The following is a 27,219-nucleotide window of genomic DNA, read 5'->3' as shown; positions in this document are numbered from 1 at the left end:
TATAAATGTAGTTGAGAGGGGTTGTATGTACTGCGCCCTCCACAATTATTGGCGCCCCTGGTAAAGATGTGTAAAAAGCCTTAAAATAAATTCATTTTGTATTGTAGTAGCACAATGTCACACTGAAAGAATCTACCCTTTTGAAGAATCTAACCACTTATTTGAGTAAATTTATTCACTGGGGAAAAAAATCCCACATTAAGAAATAATTGTTTATATCAATTACTGGCACCCCTGTTGTTAATACATTGTACAACCCCCTTTTGCCTATAGGACAGCACGTCTCCTATAACATTTCACAAGGTTGGAGAATACAGAGAGAGGGATCTTTGTCCATTAGTCTTTGCAAAGTCTCTCTAGATTGTCCAGGGTCCTGGGTCCTCTCTTATATACTCTCCTCTTCAGCTCACCCCACAGGTTTTCTATGGGATTTTGGTCTGGGGACTGAGATGGCCATGGAAGAAGGTTGATTTTGTGTCTGGTGAACCATTTCTGTGTTGATTTGGTCACATGTTTTGGATCATTATCCTGCTGAAACACCCAGTGACAACCTATTTTCAGTTTTCTGGCAGAGGCCATCAGATTTTTATTTAAAATATCCTGGTATTTCAATGTGTTTATGATGCCATGCACTCTACCAAGGTTCCCAGGGCTATTGGAAGAGAAACAGGCCCACAGCATCACAGGTCCTCCACCATATTTAACAGGGGGCATGAGGTGCTTTCCCGCATATTCGTCCTTTGTTTTACGCCAGACCCATCAGGAGTGTTTGTTGCCAAAAAACTCAATCTTAGTCTCATCTGACCAAAGCACGCTGTTCCAGTTTAAGTTCCAGTAGCGTTTAGCAAACTCCACACGTTTATATCTGTAACTGTAGGACAGTAAAGGCTATTTCCTGGCATGCCTCCCCAACAACCAGTTGCTTTAAACTTTTTAATTATTGCCTCTGTCAGTGAGCTGCGGGACTCATTCCCTCTCACTGAGGTATTAACCACGCAGTAATCTGCCATAACATTGATCCATTGCACAGCCTTTTTCTTGCCCAGCACACGCCTGACAGAGCTGAAAGAATTGAAATGCTCCGAAATTAATCTTCTTCAGTCAGATTTAATAAGCAATCGGATAAATCTTGGCAATCTTAATAAGTCTCCTGATTATCTTCCAAATCCACGACGGATTAATCGCCTCCGCCCCCGGAGTTTTTCCCCGCTAAACGTAAGTATATCACTATGGCTCCTGTCGTTTGCTCCGAGTGCAGTATGTTTAGTTATTCTTCTCCCGTCATTAGCGGTACGTTTGTCTGCGATAAGTGTAAGCTAGTTGCCAGGCTGACGGAGAAGATCGCAGACTTAGAGGGACGCATCCGGACGTTACGGGAGATTCAGGAGAGTGAGAGTTTTATTGACGCAGTGTTAGCGGCTCCGGATATGTCCGCCATAGTGAGCCAGTCTCCCCCCGCTCCGGCAGCAGGGCCTTTGCAGCAAGGCGAGTGGGTGACGACCCAGCGGCATAGCCGTAAGTCCAAACAGGACTCACACCGGCACCATTCACCCATTCGCGTTTCCAACAGGTTCTCCCCACTCAGTGAAACACCCACTGAGCCGCCCGTTGAAAGCGCTCTGGTAATCGGCGATTCTATGCTAAGAAACGTGAGAGTAGCGACTCCAGCGGCCGTAGTTAATTGTCTCCCTGGTGCCAGAGCGACCGACATCTTATCAAACTTAAAAGTGCTGGCTAAGAGTAAACGTAAGTATTCGCATATTGTTATCCACGTCGGCACAAATGATGTCCGATTGAGGCAATCGGAGATCACTAAAGCAAATTTCATAGCGGTGTGCAGCCTTGCGAGGAAGATGTCCGCGTCAGTAACATGCTCTGGCCCTATCCCTGCTAGACGTGGCGACGAAATGTACAGCAGATTATCGTCGCTGCATCGCTGGCTGTCGGAATGGTGCCCGATAAATGGTGTGGGTTATATAGACCATTGGCGGACATTCTGGGGTAGGCCTTGGCTTTTGAAGAGGGACGGTATTCACCCCACGTGGGCTGGTGCCGATCTCCTGTCAAAAAGCATAGCTCACAGTCTTAGGGCAGATTGCTGACTAACCAGAGCCAAGCCAAGGCGGCAGGTAAAACGGCTTAACCGACCTCCTGCTAGTCGCTTAGAGTCGTCACCCAGGCTTCATATTATTGAGACTGTGTCTGTTCCCCGCGGTTTTAATCGTGGGGGGTCATTCCATCGTAGTTCGTGTCTTGCAAACCTTAGAGAAATTAGACCTATTTCAACTCTGGATAGTAGGTGTAATGCAAACCTAAAACTTGGACTCCTGAACATTAGATCGCTGGCTCCTAAGACATTGCTCGTAAATGAAATCATTACTGATTCTAATCTTAGTGCCCTATGTCTTACTGAGACTTGGCTAAAACCGAATGAGTTCTTGGCACTAAATGAATCCACTCCAGCTGAGTATAGCTATAAGCATACTCCTCGACCCGATCGCAAAGGTGGCGGAGTTGCTGCAATATTTAAGACTGACCTAGGAGTGCGTGAAAATACTGGTTATAGCTTTAGTACGTTTGAATTTATTATTCTAAATCTTGCAAGCATATCTAAGTGTAGTTCTACACCTCCAATCACCATTGCCATTGTGTATAGACCGCCAGGCCCCTATAGCAATTTCCTTAAGGAATTTGCAGAATTCTTAACAAGCTTGGTGGTTACGACCAACAAGGCCTTGATTGTAGGTGATTTTAATATTCATATGGAAAATGAAAGTGATCCAGTAACAAAAGCATTTACTGCCATTCTTGACTCTGTCGGTGTACATCAGAATGTAACTGGGCCAACTCATGCCTGTAACCACACCCTAGACCTGATTCTTAGTCATGGTGTCCTGGTAGAACACATATCAATTATCCCTCAGAATCCTCTACTTTCAGATCATTACCTTTTAACATTTCAAATACAACATAACTCCCCTAAGGCCCCAGGCCAGAGGTACGATACTAGACGTTCCATAGCCTCATTATCCGCTGCAACTTTTCTGGAACAGCTCCCACAGTCCTTTAACCTAAACTCTGAAGTGTCATGTGTAAATGAACTTAAACAGGTAACCGTGAACATGGTAGAATAATTTCGTACCACTCTTGATCATGTAGCACCACTCAAGAAAATAAAACATAGAGATAAGAAACCTGCCCCCTGGTACTCTAACCGTACACGTGAACTTAAACAAGCTTCACGAAAGCTAGAACGCAAATGGCGGTCAACAAAATTAGAAGTTTTTAGATTTGCCTGGAAAGAGAGCCTGTCTAAGTATAGACATGCACTAATGACTGCTAGGTCTATGTATCTCTCTAAACTAATAGAAAATAACAAAACCAATCCTAAATTCCTATTTGAAACTGTATCTAGGTTAACAAAGAATCGTTCAATGTTAAACTCACAAGTCCCAGAAGCTCTTGGTAGTGATGCCTTTATTGCGTTTTTTAATAATAAAATAACCACGATTAGACATACCATCACGAGCACGCCCACGGTTGCACACAACCACCAATCCTCTGCTAGTGCTAGTGTTATTAGTACTAATGATAACATCTTGGAATGTTTCACTCCTGTAGTGCAGACAGAACTCCTTCAGTTAATTTCCTCTTGCAAACCCACTACTAGCCTTGTTGACCCAATACCCACCAATCTACTTAAGGAAATTGCACCACTGATTAGCACTACATTGTTAAACTTGTTAAACTCATCTCTTAGTCTTGGATATGTTCCTAAATCTTTTAAAATGGCTGTTATTAGACCTATCCTAAAGAAACCAAATCTTGAACCTAGTGACTTAGGAAACTATAGACCCATCTCAAATCTTCCCTTCATTTCTAAAATTCTTGAGAAAGTTGTTGCTCACCAGCTGTCCTCCTCTCTTCAAGATAATAATGCTAACGAGCTATATCAGTCTGGTTTCAGACCCAATCATAGCACAGAAACGGCCTTAGTCAAAGTGATAAACGACTTGCTTATGGCTTCCGACCGTGGCTGTATATCGCTATTATTCTTACTGGATCTAACTGCAGCATTCGATACTGTAGACCATAATATTCTTTTGGACCGGTTGGAAACATTGATTGGCATTAAAGGGACAGCACTACTGTGGTTTTGTTCGTATTTAACTGATCGTTACCAGTTTGTCCATGTAAACAATGAGTCATCCATAGCCACTAAAGTAAGATATGGTGTCCCGCAGGGATCAGTGCTGGGCCCCCTACTGTTCAATCTATATATGCTACCGCTTGGTAACATAATTAAAAATTACAGTGTTAATTTTCATTGTTATGCTGATGATACACAATTGTATATATCTGTTAAACCTAGTGACGCATCCCAGCTCTCTTCTTTAGCCGACTGTCTGCTAGACATCCGTTGTTGGATGGCAAGGAATTTCCTCATGTTAAATACTGAAAAAACTGAGGTTCTTTTAATCGGTCCTAAGGAGGCCCGCAATAAGTTTGTAAACCCCAACCCTAGCGGCCTCCCTACTCAATTTAACTCTATGGAGTGCACCAGGGGCCCCTTGCATGGGGGGGCATTTCTTCCCTATTTGGAATAATTACCTTATAACTTCAGATATAAAAGTCACAGACACATGCCTGATACCTAAAATCAAAGTTGACCCCTTTACAATTGATTGTACATGCGAATATAACAAAAACAGCTGGAAAAATACAAAATCTGTCTTTGTGTCTTGGATTTTTGCAAATATTTCAAAAACAACAACAACAACAACAAATTTATTTTTGTATAGCGCATTATCACAACATTACATTGTCCCAAAGCGCTTTACAGCATCCCCACCCAAAGCCCCCAGTGAGTAAGCCATAGGCGACAGTGGCAAGGAAAAACTCCCTAGAAGGAAGAAACCTTGGGAGGGACCAGACTCAAAGGGGGAGCCCATCCTCCAGGGGCCGGCAGGGAGAGTCAAATACAGTTTAGTCTGAAACACAAACGGGGAGCAGGGGGGAGATGACAAGCCGGTGCCAACACTTCCTCCAATCGCCAGGCAGCCAGAAGGCAGGGAGCGGGTCATACAAGGAAGATGACACTGGCAGAACGGCGAGCTGGATGCACGGTCGTCATTGGCAGTGGCGACGTCACATGTTGCAGGGTGTGCTGGACATCTTGATAGATTGAAAGCTCCAGGTAGCACCACCCAGGAGAAGGTGGTGGAAATAAATGCAATTAGTCAAAGTAAGGGAGACTATAGGCAGTGCTAAAAGTTAGATGAGTGCAATATGAAGTGCAATGCTCTGGCAGATATGGCTATGGCAGCATAAGTAGGAGGGAGAGGCAGGTGGGAATGCAGGCATGGGGAGTCCCTGAAATGTCAGCACTCCAATCCCACAAGCAATTGTGAAGCTAGAGTGACAGCACTGTCAATTCAGTTTATCCAAAGCCAATGGCACCGATCCCCACCCAGCTCTACACCTCACACTATAGGTTTAACTGGGAGTGAGAAGCTAGCTAGAGCTAGAACTAGTGTCCCTATAAGCTAAACTAAATAGGTGTGTTTTTAGTCTAGACTTGAATATTGAAAGTGAGCCTGAAACCCGCACATCCGGTGGAAGACCGTTCCACAGCTGAGGAGCTCTATAGGAGAAAGCTCTGCAGCCTGCCGTAGATCTTTCTACCCTAGGTACTAACAGATATCCCGCACCTTGAGATCGAAGCAAGCGTGGGGGATTGTATGTGGTCAGCAGATTATTAAGGTAGTCTGGTGCAAGGCCATTCAGTGCTTTATAGGTTAACAGCAGTATTTTATAGTCAATCCGAGACTTAACTGGTAACCAATGAAGGGAGGATAAGACTGGTGTGATGTGATCAAATTTTTTAGTGTTTGTGAGAACTCTGGCTGCCGCATTTTGTACCAGCTGAAGTTTATTTAAGGAACCAGACGGGCAACCAGAAAGGAGGGCATTACAGTAGTCTAGTCTGGTAGTTACGAAGGCATGTATTAATTTTTCTGCATCACGAAGTGAAAGCATCTTACGAAGCTTGGCTATGTTTCGTAGATGATAAAACGCAGTTCTAGTAATACTTCTTATGTGAGCATCAAAACATAGATCTGAATCTACTAGAAGACCAAGATTTCTAACCACTGTGTTAGGTTGTGTAGGAAGGCCACTAACGCTGAGGTGGTGAAACTTATTTCTTGCAGCCTTGGGACCAAAAACTACATGATGGAATAGGTCCAATTTTAAAAATCTGGTTCCCAAACTTGTTTTCTACATGTGTGCCCAATTTCATATCATTTGATGCAGCCCAACAGGTTTTACGGAGGAAAGAGCAAATGGTGCAACTGGGAGCTTTTCCTATCCAAAACCTAACCTAAACTAATCTGAAACTTATCCAAAATGGCAATAGTGTAACTAGCAGTGTTTTTTGGGGTAGCAACTTTCTTTCTAAATGCATTACCACTTATAGGTCATAAGTAACAATTTGTCACACATCATCACCACACATTTGTAGGAAAATCTATATTTTATTCACACGACTTGTGCCAAACTTATCCAAAACCTATCCAAACTGGCCACAGTGTAACTAGTAGTGTTTTTTGGGGTAGCGTCTTTCTTTCTAAATGCATTACCACTTATGGGTCATAAGTAACATTTTGTCACACAAAATCACCACACATTTGTAGGAAAATCTATATTTTATTCACACGACTTGTGCCAAACCTATCCAAAACCTATCCAAAATGGCCGCAGTGTAACTAGCAGTGTTTTGGGATAGCGTCTTTCTTTCTAAATGCATTACCACTTATGGGTCATAAGAAACATTTTGTTTCTAACCCTAACCCTGCATAACTGTGCCCAAACAAAGCCCGACAAGTGCCCCGCATAACTGTGCCCAAACAAAGCCCGACAAGTGCCCCGCATAACTTTGCCCAAACAAAGCCGACAAGTGCCCCGCATAACTTTGCCCAAACAAAGCCGACAAGTACCGTACATAATGTTGCCCAAACAAAGCCGACAAGTACTGTACATAACTTTGCTCAAACAAGGCCGACAAGTGCCCCGCATAACTTTGCCCAAACAGAGCCCCGCGTAACTTTGCCCAAGTGAAAGCCAAAAGCGCTGCATTACTTTGAACACTTCAAAGCTTGACAAAGGCAATGCGGAACTTTTCCCAATGTAACACAATACAATGTTACCAAAGCAAATGTTAATTGTAATTTGCTGAATCACGGAATTATAAAAATCTATAGAATAAAAGAGTAAAATGTAAACTGTAAATAAATGTACTTATGTCGAGCGTTGCATCCTCTCCGCGCAAAAAAGCGTCCTCCTCCATCGAATCAATGAATAAAAGCAACACTTTCTTCCCCCGAACCACTCTTCAAAATCATCTTCTGTGCTTTCTCAACAGTGAAAGTCATCCGAGCCATTTTTCTTCAGTCAAAAAAGTTGTTGTGCGAAAATAACTGGGTAAACTCACGGAGACTACGTGCGTAATGCGTACTCGAGACACTCCCACAAATACTGCACCTGCAGATAATAAGTTGCGCATTCATGTCCCCAGCGCGAAAAACAATGCCCAATCAGCACATCCCATACCATTTTGCAAACCTTAGACACACCTCTATTGGATGAAGCAAATGACACTGTAATTTGATGTTCATGTAAAAAGTTTATTATGGTGAAACATAACCATGGGCAAAGGTTCAGTGCGTAAAAAATAATGTGCTAGCAGGGAAGCAGAGCATATATCTGAAAAAATACTTGACAATGAAGGATTACAGTGATTGATTTATGTACATAAGAGATCAAGCTTTCAAACGAGGGTAACTTTGTCATTTTATTCATTGGTTTTCTTCTAAAACTCCGAAGATAAAAAACATTGCACGAATGTACAGAATGCCGACTGACATTTTTCCGCGATGAGTGAGCAAGCTATTTGAGAGCATTACAGTCATATTTATGGAAAAATGCGTGTTTTGTCTTAATACTGTGACGGTTTATGAAGTATTGGCCGTGAAAGAAATAGTTTGAAGTGCTTAGTTTTCATTTTATTAACACTTATATTTTACTTCCCGACACTCGACCCGTTTAAAGATGGCCACCATGGTCATTTTATTTTTACTTGTTACAAAAAAACCATGGCACAAAAATTGCGCAACTTTCTACAGATATTATCTGAAAGGTTTTTTGTAGTGTAACAAGCCGTTTTTGGTTGATTTGATACATTTGTTTCTTTTATTGAACGTCATTTTTTTTTGTTATTGAAAATTTGGACGTATGCGTCCGAACCACTAGGCGGCGACAATGAAAGAGTTAAACTTTTTGTGAGCACACAATTTAAACTTTTTATGACCGAACGTGCAGTTGAATAAACACTACTGTGAACAGGTTGCAAAGTTGAGGATTAATTGCACTCACGGCAGTCCGAAGGCATTTAAGCGGGATTATACGGGCTTATTATTTTTATTTCTATTATTAGTAGTTATTTTCTTTTGTTTTATTTTCGGTTATTTTATTTTAGGTTTCATTCGTTTTAAACTGCAGTAAACTTAAACCCTATATATGACGAGATTCTCAGGTATAGCGTGTTGTTTCCAGGATCGATTCGGACGAGTTTCTCCGTTTCTATAAATCCTGGCAGAGATCTCTCTCTCTCTATTAGCGAACAGGAATTCTTGTTACGCTCGAGTTCTAACCTGAATTCTGTTGCGCTAGGACTCCCTGAGATAAGACCGGTAGCTTAGCTACCTATCAGGATCTTACTCGTATGTGTGTGCCTGCTTTAGACAAAGCAAGTTTAACACCGCTTTGCGCTGTGAGCCAAGTGTGTGTGTTATTTAGAATTTAGGAGTCTCCAGTGCTTGAGACCCGCCGTGGTTAAGCACCATTTGCAACGAGATATAGTGCACTCGCTATTTAGATCTGTCGCCGTAACGCGAGCGCTGTCTCGCTTCAGCAATTGTTTTAAGGGGTTTTAAACTGCGCAAGACGCAGAAGTTAGCCGCAAGCGGCGTGTGCATACGTTAAAAGTGTATGTCACTCATCTAGCGTCGCCAATCGCCTAGCAACCGACTTGGTTACGAGTGCAGTCAGCGAATGCCACTCTAACCACTTAAAGGTCAGAGCCCTGAAGGCCTGCCTGACGCCATTTGTTTTTTTCTCCTGGGTCACCAGTGACCCCACCCCTTAGGCTCACGTACCTGGGACCCCCCCCCCCCCCCCACAAAGGGAGCAACGTCCCATTGAGCCTCTAGTGGTCAGGCATAGAACTACCACTCCATTTCAAAAGTGCGCCTCTAGTGGTCAGGCATAGAACTACCACTCCATTTCAAAAGTGCGCCTCTAGTGGTCAGGCATAGAACTATCACTCCATTTCGAAATTGCGCCTCTAGTGGTCAGGCATTGGACTACCACTCCATTTTGAAATTGCGCCTCTAGTGGTCAGGCATAGAACTACCACTCCATTTCGAAATTGTGCCTCTAGTGGTCAGCCATAGTAGTATAACAACATCTGAGTTGAGTCTCTAGTGGTCAACACCGGTAATACCAACACACATAATTGGACACACAGGTTCTTGCCTGAAAGCAGGAATCAACTTCACAGACCAAATCGATTAGATCACAACACATTAACATCTAATTAGGTTATTGCTGCATAACTAATTGATGTTTACAATTGAACAATAAGAAACAATTAATTTGGTTTGATTTCTGTTTTACCTTTTTGATTTATTTTAGGTTTTACTTCATTTTATGCTTTCATCCACTCCCTCTCCCCCAACAAGGAGACTTGCATAGAAGTTCAACCATTATTAATAACAATAAACCAGTTACATATACAATCACATTAGGGAGTCGTTGAGGTTTTGGACGTGATCGGTTGAGCTCTTCCTGTACTAGGTGCTTACCATTCACTCTCTGTTGGTTGAGCTTGCCTGTAGCTCTGCTGTCACTGCTTACGATCGTACAATTTGTCAGAATTGAAGGGGAGTTCTCAGCAATTGGACGCCCAAAAGCGCGCCAGCCCGGCTGCACCTGCTGACTCGTTAAGGGCAAGGCTGAAAGGTACCTCAGGTAGTCATTACAACTTTTGAGCAGGACCTCGTCTAGGGTGAGTTCTGAGAACAGCCCTAGCTTGGACTCTCACTAGGGTGGGTGACACCTGATGGCTATTTTGCCAGCCTTGGTCGAGTCAGGCCTCAGGCAGTGCAGCCGATAAGCTGAGCCCCACCTGGCTTGTTTCAGTTGTGCGTACAGAACACCCCCTTCCAAGTTGACATTGCTGGGGATCGGGGAAGTGGGAGCTGGACTTGGGCCTGCTTGGCTGGGATTGAGCTTGTGGGACGTGCCCTACTCAGGAGGGACACCTGACAGCGTTCAAGCCTCTCTAACTGCATGACTAGCTTAACACCACAACACCTCATATAGGGACAAATAAAGCAGAACCTGCTAGTGGTCCCCCGTCTGGTCAAAGCGGAGTTGTACAACAGAGCCCAACCCAGGGGTAATCTGATCTGCAACAGCAAGCTACGTTTGAATGCAGTCCCATTGGTTTGAAGATGTTATTTCTCATTTCCTGTTCCCAACTTCTCCTGTGGTCTTCTGACACTGTCAGTAGCCACAGATCTGCAATTTCCAGGATAAGGCTTTATCCTTTCCCCCTCACTAGGGCATCTCTCAGGCCCTAGAGTAACTCACACTGTTCTAAGCTGCAACAACTTCTCCCAGGGAACAATTTTTGTTTGTTTAATTTGTTCGCCCAGATTTAGGTGTTAGGCCTCCCACCTTGGCAACACCCAGCCTGAGTATAACAGATTTCTGCGATCACCCTCCAGTTGACCGAGTCACAATGACCCACATAGAAAGCCCCCTTGACCAATGGAAGGATTTGGGTACCTGGCTGGATGTTGTGACTTCTGACTTCCTGCCCGGTCAGGCCGATCTCACACGGTCCAAAGGAGCTGACCAGCTTGAGGAGGACATCGCCGAACTGATGGCCACACCACCCACTCAGAAATGCGGGAGTAAGGAGCTAACCAAAATACTCGGCTCCCTCGCACACCAACTCCTAGCCAGGCTGCAGATTAGCGAAGAGGAAACGTCCGGCCTCAAACAAAGGGTGCAATCACTTAAGCAGCAAGAGGAAAACACCCAATGACCACTGGCAGAGGCACAGAGAGATGCTGCCCAAGCCCAGCATCACATTGGGAATCTGGAGCAAGAACTCCAAAAGAGAAGCTCTCCACCCCATGAGGAGGAGGAAACGGAAGAAGGCGAAATGCCTCACACCCGCAAAAAGCTTCAACACGCCCTGGAAGAGCTCAGAGCTGAAGCTGACCAGCAAAAACAGCAAGCCAGAGCCACCAGAGAAAACCTCGAAGCCAGACTGGACCAGGCCGACACCCTGCTGGACAGAGCCCACACGGAGCTCAAGAAAAAGGATGGTCGGATCCAGGCCCTGGAAAACCATCTGGACGAGGCACAGAGATGTCTGCACAAGATGAATCATCAACTGATCAGCTCCCAGGAACAGCTCACCGATGCCAGAATGAAACATCGGGCGGACGCAGAAGAGATTGACCGGGTGAGACAGGAATTGAAGCAAGCATATGAGGTGAAGTCGGAATTCGAGGTACCCTACGAATCAGCAATGGGACCGACGTAATCTCTAACAGTGCGGTCGCTTCCCAAGGCACACGGGGATCTCTCATCGAGACGAGGTAACTCCCTGCCCCTCACCAGACCATGAGGAACCAAGAACCCAGAAGGTCTCTCTCAGAGAAGACACCACAGATGGAACAGGCCTACCAAAGCAAACGTTACACCAGCACCGGGTTACCACAAAGGAGCTTGATAAAGTAGCTCGGAATATCAACACGTTCACCCCGAATGCCAGAGGAGGCCATGACATTCATGCCTACTTCCAAGACATTGACTTCCACCTCCAAAGACTGGACAATGTGACCAATGAGGACAGAGTCTACCTCATCAGGATCACATCTAACCTGGAGGTCCGCAGCTTCTTGGATCGACAACCTAGTCGAATCAAAGCCAACGCCATGCTGCTACACGAAGCACTGACTCGGGAGTTTGCTGATCCTGAGTCAGAACAAGGTATCGCCGTCGCCTTTGATGTTAAACAGAGCAGACAAGAAGCTCCCCAAGCCTACTACAATCGCCTTCGTCGGGCATATTTTGGGTCCAGAAATGAGCCAGACATGGAAGAAGATGCAAACTTCAAGGCTCTCTTCCTTCGGAACCTCCACCCAACCATTAACCACTACCTGGGGCTCATGGCTTGTCCCCGCACCATGACAAGTCAACAACTGTGAGACCTGGCGATCAAGGCATACCACAAACAAAGAGCAGCAGCTGAGAAGGCAACCAAGGCTCCGGCAGTGCTGAACCTTAGCACTACAGATCCCAACCTAGCGTTGGAAGGTGGGTACCCTCATCCGCAACCACCAATCCATGACCGAGGTTGGAGAGCAGCAAGCCACAGTGAGCATTACCCTGGTGCACCCCCATAGCAGTCAAAGACCCAGCCAGACTGGTGGGAGACACGGCGCTATCCTAACAAGGGTAAGCTAAGACCAATGGAGCCATGGAACAAGCGGAGAGACCGACAGGGAAACCAGTTTCCTAAGCCAAGCTCTCCCCCAAGTTCCCGACGGAATCCACCACAGAACTGGCAAGACAGAAGGAGAGGTTACGATCCAGACTCGAGGCCTGGACGAACCAAGGAAGAAGAGGAGTCTAATCTACTACAGTTGCTGCGTGATTTCTTTACTCAGCATCCCCTCAAGGGTCAAGAGGACTTTCGGAAGAAAGATCCAAAATGACTAGGACGGAAGCACAAATCATGCAGGACCCCACAACCTTCACCTGAACCCACACCAGACAATGCCTACAAACTCCCTCAGAGGTCAGCCCCAAATGATACTTAACAGTCATCGGCCTTCCCTACCAGAGATATTGGAACAACTGAAGAAGTCCCACCTCAACCAGAAAGAGCTGCCGACTCAGGCCTGGTAAGAGCACCTGATGTTGCCGTCACCAACACAGAGCTTGATCAAGGGGATGAGCCCCCGCCGGTGCCCGGCAGCACTGTCCTGGTTGTGTGCCTTGACTCAGAGCACCAATCTGACTGTGGCGACGCCTCACCATTTCCTGGCCAGGCCCCTGTGCCACAGCTTCTGGGTGACCTGATGGAAAGGGGGCTAGCCAAGAAATTCTACCTCTCCATCACCCTGGAAAATGTTCTCACCCTCGAGGCCCTCATTGACACTGCAGCAGACATCACCCTCATGTCAGCCAGTCTCTTCTACCAGGTGCAGCACCTAACCGCCCAGAAGAACAAAACCCTTCAGCCGAGGAAATGCTCTTTGGACGTGCAGGCATATTCACCAGTGGGCACCAGGATGGATCACATGATCCCCCTCAATTTGTCCATCGGCCCCATGAATGTAATGCACCCTGTATACATTTCCCAACTTGAGTCCATTCCATTCCTCATTGGGAAAGATTTGCTGAACCGGTTCGAGCCATTGTTAGACTTCCAACGTCAGAAAATTTGGGCTCAAGTTAGAGAACCGCTGCTACTGTGGACACCTGACACAGCCACATGGGAATGTCAAACCCTGGCTGTCTCCTCAGCCCTCACTCCATACCATGGAGAGAACACAGCTGGAGATCAGTGTCTTGACACAAGAGACCCCTGCCAGCATCATGACTCCTTCCTGTGCAGGCAGGACCCTACCCTGGGATCCTTCTGCCCCAAGATCAGGAAAGGCATGTGGCCCCAAGGCTTGGAAGTCACAGATGTGGTAATGACCATGGAAGTAGAAGAGTCACCAGTGACAAAAGGAACTGTATGTCACATGGAGCTTGCTGATGACCAGCACCTGACAATCCATGCCATAACTGCCCAGCCTGACGCAGTACAGTCACCCAGCTGCCACAGCTATTCTCAGGAGGGACCAGCAGCACCCAACATTTTGGACACACCCACACCAATGGAACCGTCGCAACACCGCTACTTTGATGAAAATGTCTGTCAAGACATGATCACCATTTATGTAGATGGGTGCTCATTCAAACATCAGGGGACTCTGAAAGCTGGAGCTGGCATTCTGTGGCTCAATGACGACCCTGTCCCACCACAACAGCTCAAGCTTGGTCCTCACACGTCACAGTACGCAGAGCTGGCAGCAATCTTAATCACCCTGGACATGGCTTCCGAACGTGAAGTAAAGGACCTGCTGATCTGCAAAGACTTCAGCTATGCACGTCTCAACTTCATGTGCCATCTCCCTCACTGGACACGGAATGGCTTCAAGACATCAGGGAACAAGCCAGTCAAACACCAAGATCTCCTGCACACGTGCGATGCTCTGATTACCGCACGAAACACACAGATCTATTGGAAGAAGGTCAGCGGTCATTCCAGACTCCTAGGACTGGACAAGACATACGATGACCACACGGATGCACTCGCCAAAGCAGGACCACTGCACGGTGACTCGTGGGAGTTTTGCTCCCTCCCACCCACCCATGCTGTCCAGGTCGTCACCTGCAGCCACAGCCGAGCACCTACCTCGATGCCAGAGGCCTCACTGCTGGAACTTTCCCTTCAGGTCTCCAACTCTGACATCATCTCTCTCTAGCCCACTGATGCAGTGCGCAACAAGGTCTGCGATCACCTCCGCGACCTCTCTGCTAACTCAATCTCCACAACTGATCAGGCATCCCTTCCTGACATCCATCACCTGATCATGGCTTTACCTTTTCTTCATTTTGCCGAGGGCATACCTCTTGATGTCCCTGATGCCCACACTTCACCACGGCTCGTGGTCCCTCAGGCACAAAGGGCGGTCATGCTACTGTACGCCCACGACACACCCTGTGCAGGACACCGCAATGCCAAAACAACCAACAAGGCACTCAAGATGAAGCCAGCAGCTTGGAATGAACCACATTCCAACCAAAAGAAGGACAACTTTTCCAGCCGAAATCTCCTCCAAAACCCCAACAAGAAAGACCAAAGACAAAGGGGAGGAAAGATGGTCACAGATAGGGTAGACTAAGGTGGTGGGCTTGACTACTGATATCTGGGTGACCTTTTCATTTTTTTTTGTTTTGATAACTTTTCATTTTATTTGGTTGTTGTTTTTGGTAAGGACTGGGGTGGCTCACGCATGCCCGGGAAATTACTGAAGAGGATCTGGTTTTGCAATTTTCTTTGTCCTGTTTGTTTCTTTGCAATTGTTCTCTGGCCGAGAATTGTTGCCCACTATACTTTCTCCCTGTTCCCTTTGCACCGGTGTGCACAACATTCAGAGTCTTGACTCACCCCCTCAATCCTAATCTGGTCTTTATTTTCTACCCCCTATTACTAGGATGATGCTGCCCCCGCTATTAGCATTGGTCTGCCTAGGAGGCTGAGGCTCCAGTCTGACACGGCGTTCCCTGGACCTCCGCCCAGCATCGTCTTCCGGGAATAGCCCGGTCTCTTGATTACCAACTGTTGTACCCACACAGAGAGAGTATTCGTCGGACGATGTCAACTGAGCCATTACCTGCACGAGAGACCCCAAACTAATGGGACAGGTGTCCGATGGACCCAGGATACCCTGCATCATGCTGCCGTGGACACTACCCGCAGGTTGGAGCAGACCCAAGCTGAGTCCAATCGACGGCCCAAGAGGCTCTTGAGCACCCTGCTGGGAGCTGCAGCAGCCGTTGGCATCCTGTTCGACATAGGGTTCACCACTCCTCGCGGTCCCAGAAGCCAGGCGCCAGCCCCTGCGCCTCCTCCCTGTCCATCCTGTCACTGTGCCACCCAGAGTGCCAAACAATGGGATGTCAACAATGCCTCGTTGCATGGTGGTGATCCTGTTTCAACTTCCGTCGCCTGAATGATGGCAATGCCATCATCAGCCGAAAGGGGGGATATGTAGGATCACACATGCACATATCACAGGGCCTAAATTCCAGGTGGCCTGAGACAAGGCCGAGCCTGGTACGAGAGGCACCAAAGGGGGGTTACACACATAAACACACAAGGGAGGCCAGCACTCCAACTTTTATTGCCAAAGATTTAGGGACCTACAGACAAGCAGAGTGGACTTCACAGACAGGGGTCCCTCGACTTGGCACACAACCCCCTCCCCATACATTCTGCCTTACATATCACTCATCCAACAGATGAACACCCTAAAGGAAATTTCATTTAAGTTTGGCTTTTGTATACCCTGTATATTGATTTACTCACGATTACTAGCCTCAATATACAGATAGGTTATGTTTGTATGTGTCCTTAGACAATCTTAGTGTTTTGTGTGCCACCCTTATAACCATGTTCACGGAGTATCACCTATTTTACCCCTTTGCACTTGAACACATATAAATTTAAATAAATAGATCGGTATAGCTACCATTGTATATATGTTCTCATGGTATACCAGAAGAATCTGCAAAGTGAGAGTAACCAATGTGTCCTAACTTTTAGAGAGTCTTCTTTGTTAAAAACCCCCCCTTTCCTTCCAACATTCCTTTGTGGTCCTTATCTGATCTTGGTGGACAGTCACCAAGTTTCTTTGTTTCTACCATGCTATGTTAAAAGAACTGAATTAAGGTGTATCTTATCCATTCTGGAGAAGATGAATTGGCATAAGCCACACCAAACAAAATATGTGGTTTCCAGATGTGCAACTTATATTGATATTACGACAAACTAACGGCCACGCCTGTCTATGGATAAGATGTGCTGTTTGTAATATGAATATTTGATGTAATATCCGCACAAAGTGTAACATCTATTGAGGTGCAACCCAAAACACCAGTATCCTATACTGATGTGAAAGAGTCACATAGATAAAATAATTAATTGTTTAATCAATTAATACAGATGGTATGAGGTATGTACCTGTGAAGCTGGTATGGCATGTTTGGTGTCAAACTGATTGTTAATCACCCCTGATTCCAAATCTGGTCAGTGATTACCATAAAAGTGGATGTATCAAAAGTTATAACAGCTTAATGAAAATCATCAGTAAAGGGAGAATCAGTCGGGCCATAAATCCCAAAAGGACTGATACAGACCCCCTTCCAAAAGCCCGCCAAATGGATGGCCAGCCATTGGGCCAGGAGTCAAATTCCTGGTCATCCCTATTCATGAACTTTAGACCATAAAAATCTAGCACCTCAGAACAAAGGTGCGCAGAGAATAACCGCCAGCCCAAAGGAGAACATCAGCCGGGGCAAACAGATCATCAAGCGCAGAAAAGACCATCAGCCCGAGAGAAGAGAAGCCCACAAGAAGCCCTCCGGTGAAGGCCCAGCTGAACAGAGAACAGCACCCAAGACAAAGCTTCACCAGGAGAGAGAATCTAAAGGGACTCCACTCCACTGCTGCAAACGCCGCGCCTTCCTGAGTGCCATCAGCTCAGCAGCTCTGCCATCAACTGCCAAGACCCCCCCCCACTCTTCAACCAAGTAAACCAACTTCCTTTCATTCTAACAACTTAAGCTGTTCTGTTAACCTGCTATAAGACTTTAGGATCGTGTTTCCACAAACTGTGCTTGCTTTGCAGAACAGTATTTCCCATTTAAGGTTACTCATTTAAATCCGGTCATTGCATTCTCATAATTACATCGTTTGTTTTATTCTGTTATTTCGTGTTTGTTGTAGTGTTAGCTAGGAATAAATGCATGTCTTTTACACAACTTCAGCCTCCGTCATTGAGTACTCACACTAAGTTCCTGCCTCTGTGCGATCTTGCTACACGCTCTGAACCTCAAAGTCGCCTGAAACATCGCGAGACTCTCTCTCATTGGCCGTGAGGGGAGCTTCGCTACCAATCGTTTACATTACCTGGTGATGCAGCTCGCTGGACGAGCCTTCTAACCCAGGTTACTAAGCGATACTGGTAATTAGTGAATCCCATTTTAGTCTCACATTAACAGACTCACAGGGATACCGCAATTGAGTTTGGAGGAGCCGACCATTCGGTATAACGATTGGTTAATAATCAGCATTAAATAATAATTAATTAAACTTTAATTAATTTCAAACATATTGGTGGAGATATTAAAAATTACCTGAGCTAATAATTCCTACATTACATTCAAGAGCAAAGAGTGTGGCCACTTCGAACTCACCCATCCCGTGGAAAAAGGAGAAAAAAAAAAAAAAACGGGGGGATACAGAAACAGCAATCGTAACAATAACAGACATTAATCACCATGGGGAGAGGGGGAGAAAAAAAAAAAGGTATACAGAAATAATAACACTAATAATAACACACCCCAGCCCGTCCCCCGGCAGGACGGACCGCCGCCCACCACAGCAACCCGGCACGCCTTCCCCCCCCACACTTCCCCCCCATGCAAAGAGCCCCCCCCACCCGGGAGCAGACCCGCAGCGACCGGGGAGCGGCAGACCCCCCGCCCATCCCAAACCAAACCCCCCAATTCGCCTAGCAGGACCCAGAGCATCCCAAGATTCCCCGGACTGCCCGCCAGGGCCCCACCACGGCACAGCAGAGCCAAACACCACCCGGCCCCCGGCCCAAGAGAGGAGGCCGCCCACACCCGCCAGGGCCGCCCGAACCCCCCCATGATGGATCTTCCACCCGGCGGGCCACGCCACCCGCGCAGGGCCAGAGACAGAGAGTTAGGGGGGCCCCTCAGCCCCCATCCCCTCCCCGACCCATGTTGGTGTGAAGTGTGCATGTATATGTATGAGAGAGTTCTGTGTTTATGTCTACAATGCATTAAAATTAGTGGGTGCAGTTCGGGTATGAGGGCCCCACCACTCTGGCAGATGTCCCCCATCCCCCTCCCTGCACCCCCAAGGCCCTAATGTAATATGGACGGTGTATATGACTAAGGTGCAAAAAGCGAGCAGTTGAGGCATGGGCAGAGCCCCACCTGCCTCAACCCACCTCCTCAGCCCTAGTGTCATGTGGTGTCTAACATGCAAGTAAAATTTGAGGGGCAGTGTTTCGCCGCACCTCCCCACTGCCCCTCAAGGCTCTAGTGTTGTGTGAAATGTGGTGTTGGGCCCAAGGGAGCAATAAGGGCGTGCCAGGAGTGGGTCCCCCCCGGCACCGGGGCCAGATCCCCGACTGGCCCCGATTAGTCCCCATCCCGACCCCGCACAGCCGGCAGGGACGGCCAACCGAGGTGTTCAGGGGCGCCACAGGCAGCCCGGCAGCAGGAACCCCCCCCCCCCCAGCTGCAGACCAGGAGAGTCCCACCCCACCACGCCCGATGAGACCCCAGCTAGCAGTCAAGGACGGGACAACCCCAGACCCCCCGGCAAATGGGGAGCTGGTCCAGCCAGGCGGGTCCAGACAACCCCGCCCCCCGGCTACCCCAGCCCCCCCCCCAGGTGAGGCACCACCCCACAGGGCCCTGCGCCGGAATCGCCAACGGCAGACAACGACCCGCCCCCACCAGGCAACGGGCCCGGGCAGACCAGGCCCCCCAGCATGCGGGGGGGCAGAACCCCCCATCCCCCACACTGCCCCCAACAGGCCAGGCCAGCGGCCACCCAGAGACACTGACCAGACCACGCGCTCTCAGCCAAGAGGAACACCAGAGGACCCCAACAACCCAGCCCCCAACCCAGGACGGTGATGGCAAGGCCCCACCACCCGGCCCTGACGACATTACATTAAAAAATTAATTATTGGAGTCCAGCTATCTTCAAAATCGATCAAATGATTTTTCTTACAGGCAGACATCCTCTCCATGGAAACATAATCCAAGAGTAGATTTTTGAACAGATTTATGATTAAATTCTTTTTAGACTTCCAGTTCAGAATGATTGTTTTCTTGGCAATGGTTAGTACTGTGAGAAGCATGCAAGATTTATTCGTGTCTATATTAATGTTAGTGAGGTCCCCAAGCAGGCAGAGTGAGGGTGAGGATGGGATGGGATGCCCTAGGTGTGTCGATAAGTCTTCACAAATCCTTTGCCAGAATTCGTTGACCGGTGTGCAGTACCAGAAAGCATGCAGGTAATTATCTGGTGCGTCCTTCTTACAAGTTAGGCATATGTCAGTATCTCTGATACCCATCTGGAACATCCTCTGCCCTATGTAGTGTGTTCTGTGTAAAATTTTGTACTGTAATAGCTGCAGGTTGGAGTTTTGATTCATTCGAAAGGTATTCAAGCAAATTTGCCTCCAGAAGTTAGTGTCTGGATTGATGAGTAAATCCCTTTCCCATTTGTGGGTAGGGAGTGAGAGCGTTGTATCAGATTCTGCTAGATGCACGTAAATCCTAGACAGTAGTTTTTTAGTTGGAGTTATTAAGAAGTTTGCTATTTTAGGTGAAAGCTCCAGATCTAATTGCTTACAGCACCATCTATTATGTATTATTTAAGTTGAAGCGTAATGAGTTCATGCTGTCCTAACTTAGACCCCCTGAGTACAATCTAATGTTAAAATGCACGGGTGTGTGTGTATGTGAATGACTGTGTGTGTATGAGTGTGAATGTGTCAGGATGCATGTGTGTGTAAATGTCAATCTGTGAATGTCTCCATGTGTGCTATTAAGGTGAGGAGATCTATCTGAGCTTGAGTGGGCATGTGTATATGTGAGTGTATGAATGCATACATGTGTGATGTTAAGATGAGGGGGTGCGTGTATGTTTGAGTGGGCGTCTATGCATGCGAGTGTGTGACTACCTGCGTGTATGTGTGGGCGTATAGTATCTGGTAGACTGCTTCCAGATAAAACATTTTTGAGCGTCAATATCGATATGCTACAATTACCATAACAACCAAAGTGACAATGATGGCCATAACAACAACAACAACAAATGCGACTGTGGTGAGACATTAAAAAAGGGGGTTGAGGAACAGTAAGGGATATAAAGTGACCCAGCCTTAATAGTCCTTAGACAAAGCCGTCTAGTGTGCGGCGTGCGCTAAAAACCTGTATTAACTGCCAGACTTTAAAGTTAGTTTGTTAAATGCGTGTTACCTTAGTCGGAAGTGGTTTCAGTAGAGCCAAGCAGTGGTGTTCTGGTCGCGAAATAGTTGTCCATTAACATACAGTCTGTCTACTGCGATGACAGCCCGGGCTCCCTCCGCAATGAATTTTTTCCTGAGCTGGAACAGGATTCTGCAACGATCCAGGATTTCTTTGGGAAATTGGTTGTTGACGCTGAAGTCCGTTCCTCTGAGCTCCCTGCCTCGGCTTTTGACCAGCTCCTTTTGTTTGAAAAGTTCAAACTTGGCTACGATAGGTCTTGGACGCTGAGCTTCTTCCTCACCCCTCCTATGCGGTAGACCCGATGAAACGTGATGTTGTTGACGGTGTCCCGAGGAAGTTTAAGTCCTTGTTGCATGAAGTTTCTGATGGTAGCTTCTGCGTCTTCCTCTGCGCGCTCCGGAATTCCGGCGAACACTAAATTGTCCCGCATAATTCTTGCTTGAATATCAAGCAGGGACTCTTTCATGCACTTATTTTCTGTGGAGAGTTTCGCCATACCTTCCGTGAGGGATTTTATGGAGTCTCTGAGAATCTTGTTTTCAGATGCGAGCGATTCAACCTGTTGTTGACTGTACTCCAGAGACTCCCGTAGTGCTTGAAATTCCTTGTGTAGGATTTCTACAAGTGCCAGTGGGGCGTCAAAACTGGAAAGTTTGCTATTAATGGAATCTAGGATATCTCCATATTCCTTATCCGGTGATGAAGGGCTGCTTGAGGGGCTGTTTGAAGTACAGTCCGAGCGGGTTCTCTTCGTGGACGGAGTCACTAGGTTCTTCTTCATGATGAGTCGCTCGTAACACTTGTCCATGTAATCCTGTAAATCTTCAAAGGTTTCTTCGTCCAGGATGTAATGAGTGAACTTATCTATCCGATAAAGTACTATAAATACTATTATTAATATTTTGGCTTGGTTAAGTTGGCTATCGAAGTAAGTTTTGTTTGTTTTTTAGTAGGACGCTGCCATGTTGGATTACGCACAGCTCTCGCGAGATCTCACAGCATTACCACCCAGTACACTCCTGAGCAAGGAGTCTGAGTATCTGGGATTGTGGGTGTACTGCATAAAGACCAAGTTCCAAGCATTTAATGACTTATCAGGCACATCAGTCATCAGTAATGTGTCTGTCTGCAGGGAGAATGTCAACCTTGTCGAGAGATTTACCCACCTCGGCAGTTACATTCTATGAAGTCAGCAGACGGATTGGACGAGCATAGGGGGGTCATGAGGTCACTGGGAAGGGGTGTGTGGCGCTCCCAATATCTTTGTAAGAGGACGTAGGTCCAAGTCTTTAGAGTCCTGGTGCTCCTTGTCTTGCTCTATGGCCGTGAGACATGGACGCTACCTAGTGAGCTGAGAAGAAGATTGGACTCCTTCAGTAGTATGTCTCTTTGGAGAATCCTTGAGTATCACTGGTTTGACTTTGTGTTGAATGAGCAGTTGCATCAGCACATGTTCCCCAACCTGACCTGACTTGACCTGGATGCCATTAAACTTTTGTCAGTTTCAAGTTATTTCAGAGATATAGGGCTGCAATGATTCATCGAGTAACTCGAATAACTTGATTACAAAAAATCCTCTTCGATGTTTTGTGTAACCCGCACAACTATGTACTGCTTAGTGATCACCGTGTTTCACTCGGAGGATTATTACTGTCGCACAGTGTGCTTATGCTGCATTACATGTAGCAGGTTTGATCTGATGGCGCAATGGAGGAAGTCAGAGAAAATAGCGAGGAAAGTCAGAGTAAAAGACAAAAAATGTCTAAAGTTTGGGACCATTTCAAACAAAAGAAAAGCGAAAATACTGTACAGCGTGTCCATTGTAAAACCGAATTAGCTTACCACAATAGCACAATGTCAATGATTCAACATCTCAATAGAAAGCACCCAGTCTATGCATCCAGTCCACATAGCGGAACCAATACAAGTGCAAGCGTTTCACTCACATTTGCAGCTAAAAATATGAGTGTTTCACTCATATTTCAGCTAAAAATAGACCTGCAATAGAAATATACTTATGGGCATATGTGTGAATAAAAAAGTATAACAAGATTCAGCCCAAGCAGCCCCTATTTTGCCTCAACAAAAACACTGATAATACTACAGCAGTGAAAATGATGCTGTCGTAGTTTAATTAACATTGCTGGAGCCTGTCTATACATTAACAGCAAAGAGCAAAGAGACAGTTCCATTACAGAGATGGTGAACTCAGGTGGAGTGAAGAAAAACAACAGCAGTGCTTGTAATCGCTGCTAAACCTTTACTGGTAAAGAGCCAGCGAGAGTCCTTAATCAAACCAGCTGTTCAACAAGCTGAAAAGTGAAGAAAAGCGATGTTTTCAGCTGCTCCCATCCACCGCCGTTTGTCTTCCACAGCAGCAAGGCTACAGTAAAGCTATACAAGTTAAAATAGAAGCCGTTTGTATGCAGATAAACTGTTAGCTTAGTTGACACTATTTAAATTTGGCAACTTGCAGCAGGCTAACAGCAGCCGTCACACTTTGTCACAGTGATACCTGCAGCATGCAGGGGTGAGTCTAATGGGGAGCATGGGGTGTACTCAACTAGATCTATTTCAAGGCTTTAGTAATAATATTTTGCAGATCTAGATTAATATGAATTATATTACATAACTACAATAATATAATATAAATTAGTGCTGTCAAATGATTAAAATTTTTAATCAGATTAATCACAGGGTTCCCGTGGATTAATTTTGATTAATCATGATTAAATATCATTCATTTTTAATCTATATTAATCACATTTAATTTTGCATGAGCAAACAGACTCAAGAAAAAAGGGAATATATATGCACTTAACATGTTTATTGAACATCTTGAACACGAGTCGGACGCATTCCATCTGCCACAGAAGTGCAATACCATGGGCCCATATCAAAAAGCAATATTTTTTGCTTAGCCAACAACTTGTCGTATTTAAGGTACCTCAATTTAAATGGTCTTTATCTTCATTCACTTACAATTAGCCCAAAGTACTGTAAATCCGACTAATCATGAAATCCAATTCTAGCCCGGTTAATTGCCATTGTTAGCAATATCAGTTGATAACACATTACGTGCGGTGCTTTACATATAAAACTCCGTAGCAACACATCCACAGATAAGTTGGACGGTATAGCGTGTGCGACTGATTTAATGAGCCACAAATGAGAAGTAGTGCTTAAACAGTATAAGACTACAACTTTCCCTTCTGTTGATAAAGGGCACAGCCATCTTGGATTCTGAACTTGGGATCCTCTGTGCTGCTCCGAGATATTTCTCGGATGTCCGAGAAACGGGAGCGCATGTAGTCACTTCCGGCTTCAAAACTCCAGAATCCGACTCGGAATACAAGTTCCGAGGGGAAATGGAACGCACTAAAACTACCTGAAATGGGTTGACAGAGACATTAGTACAGCATCTGTCTAATGTCTAGTAATTAGACATTAGACAGAGTAAAACTCTGACACACTGAATTATCCAACCGCCACATGCCACATGCATAATTAAAGGCTTACACACACACTCATTCTCTAACAGACTTAAACACACACACTCTCACTCAATTTCACTTACACACACATGAACATGCACACACCATCCCTGCCTCCTATACATGTACAAGAATACGGAGTAAAGGCCATTTTAATTTATTCCTTAGTTTAAGATATATGTATACCTTTTTCAGTAAATTTATTTGACATTATTTTATTTATTTTTGCATTTAAGAAAGTGTTTTCTTTTAAAAATCAAAACAAATATGTACATAAATGCACTAAAAGGGTTTAGTTCTTTGTCAGTTGTATGGAGTTCAATCATTAAAAATGTTCCTAAAAAGGAAACCAATGAGTTACATAAGAACATAAGAACATAAGAACTATACAAACGAGAGGAGGCCATTCGGCCCATCGAGCTCGCTTGGGGAGAACTTAACTAATAGCTCAGAGTTGTTAAAATCTTATCTAGCTCTGATTTAAAGGAACCCAAGGATTCAGCTTGCACTACGTTATCAGGAAGACTATTCCATACTCTGACTACACGCTGTGTAAAGAAGTGCTTCCTTAAATCCAGTTTGAAATGTTCTCCCGCTAATTTCCACCTATGGCCACGAGTTCTTGTATTTGAACTAATGCTGAAGTAACTATTCGGTTGAACAGCATCCAAACCTGTTAGAATCTTATAGACCTGGATCATGTCCCCCCTCAGTCTCCTTTGCTTGAGGCTGAACAGATTTAGCTCAAATAACCTTTCCTCGTATGACATTCCTCTAAGACCAGGAATCATTCTTGTGGCCCTACGCTGCACCTTTTCTAAGGCCGCTATGTCCTTTTTAAGATATGGTGACCAAACCTGTACACAATATTCTAGGTGAGGTCTCACCAAGGAATTGTATAATCTTAGCATTACCTCCCTTGACTTAAACTCCACACACCTGGAGATGTACCCCAACATCCTATTGGCCTTTTTTATTGCTTCCCCACACTGGCGAGAATGAGACATGGAAGCATCAACATACACACCAAGGTCTTTCTCATAATCAGCTACCTTTATTTCAGTAGGTCCCATAAAATACCTGTACTTTATATTTCTGCTCCCTACATGGAGTACCTTACATTTGTCTATGTTAAATTTCATCTGCCAGGTGTCAGCCCAGTCACTAATTAAATTAAGATCCCGCTGTAGTTGTTCATTTTCAGAGACCTGTCTATTTTTTTGAATAGTTACTATTGCTCTTTAATAAGAAAAAAGTATTTCTTATCCGATTACTCGATTAATCGATGGAATAATCAATAGAATACAGGTCTACAAAAAAAAAATGTTTTCAGTTGCCAAGGTTTTTTGAATGTTCATGAAAAAATGTAGTTTGGCCAGAAGAAGGGGATCCATTTGGGCTTCACAAATGCAGTCAAAAGAAGATGTCCCTGGATTTTTCACCTATTTTGACTTCACCAAGTTCACATATTTCACAATAGAGGGCCAGACTTCCAATGCTTGTTCGACAGCTGGAAAATTTTTGAGCCACCGATGGCCACAGAAAGGTAGAGGAAATCTTGAGGATGATGTTGCAGCTGTGAAGTCCTCTCTTCAGGAGCAGAATGGAAAAGAAAATTTTGAGTACTTTCTCCACCATCCACACTTCAAAACCAGTCTTGAATGAGTTGTGAAGGGTATGTAGACCACAGCTTCCTACAATTACTAACTGTGTCCCAGCAATTTGCTCACCACAGTGTAAATATCATCATTAATAATAATAATAATAATAGATTCTATTTATAATGCACTTTACATTTAAAATAAATCTCAAAGTGCCACAAAATGAGTCATCCTAAAAAAGTGAGAGAAAAAAAACACATATTAAAACAACAATTAAAACAAGCAAGTCAATCAATAATTAAGAAACCTACAAAATTAATTAAAATCCATAAGTTCTATTAAAAAGAAATGTCTTAAGTCCTTTTTTAAAATTTTCAATAGTCTGTGGGGCCCTCAAATGGTCTGGGAGGGTGTTCCATAGATACGGGCGGCAGAACAGAAAGCCCGATCACCCATGGTGCTAAGTTTAGTCCTGGGAAGTAGGAGACGATTTGCATTTGTAGATCGTCAAGACCGTGTTAAGGTTATGGGGGTAAGTAGTTCTTTTAAGTAAAGGGGCGCATTTCCATGGATGCATTGGTGAGTGATAAGGGAAACCTTGTATTCAATCCTTGTAGAAACGGGAAGCCAGTGCAGTGATTGAAGAATGGGTGTAATGTCTTCATATTTTCGAACTCTCATCAGAATCCTTGCTGCACTTTTATGTATGTATTGGAGTCTTTGAAGATGTTTGTTGGGCATTCCAATGAGAAGTGCATTGCAGTAGTCGATTCTGGAGGAGATAAAGGCGTGAACCAGTTTTTCAGCATCTGGCAAGGTGAGAGTAGGAGTGATGGACATATAGGAGTGATGTCGGCTAACCATTTGCAAAGCCCATAGCACTTCTGCTTTCAGTGTGTCGGTTGAGGAGAATGTACTGAAGGCATTGCTTGTCATGGGATCTGAAGACACTACCAAAGCGGGTGTAGGCCTATCTGTAGAGGTTGTACTTGCAGGACTGGCAAACAACTGAATGGGGACAGTTGTTGTCCGACTTTTGACAAAATGCTTGTGCTTCTCTCCCCTGATATGTGTCGATGGCTTTAGAGCCTATTGTTGCC

At 45.4% G+C, this 27,219-nt stretch overlaps 1 protein-coding gene across 3 annotated transcripts in view; it reads right to left on the bottom strand.

Annotated features, from left to right (window-relative positions):
* entr1 (endosome associated trafficking regulator 1) overlaps nucleotides 1-27,219 on the bottom strand; it is a 190,872-nt gene that overhangs the window by 71,045 nt on the left and 92,608 nt on the right. For 2 of the 3 annotated variants that reach the window (XR_011989322.1, XM_072709102.1), the window contains one exon: nucleotides 23,837-26,108. The gene's annotated coding sequence lies outside the window, so the exon portion shown is untranslated. Of the gene's footprint in view, nucleotides 26,109-26,340; nucleotides 26,352-27,219 lie in introns of those variants that run through there. The other variant, XM_072709103.1, reaches the window with a different exon arrangement.

The sequence above is a fragment of the Paramormyrops kingsleyae genome, chromosome 2 (genome assembly GCF_048594095.1).
Source record: "Paramormyrops kingsleyae isolate MSU_618 chromosome 2, PKINGS_0.4, whole genome shotgun sequence".
Taxonomy (NCBI): domain Eukaryota; kingdom Metazoa; phylum Chordata; class Actinopteri; order Osteoglossiformes; family Mormyridae; genus Paramormyrops; species Paramormyrops kingsleyae.
Note: the sequence above shows the minus strand (reverse complement) of the source record. Positions and strands in the feature narration are given on the sequence as shown.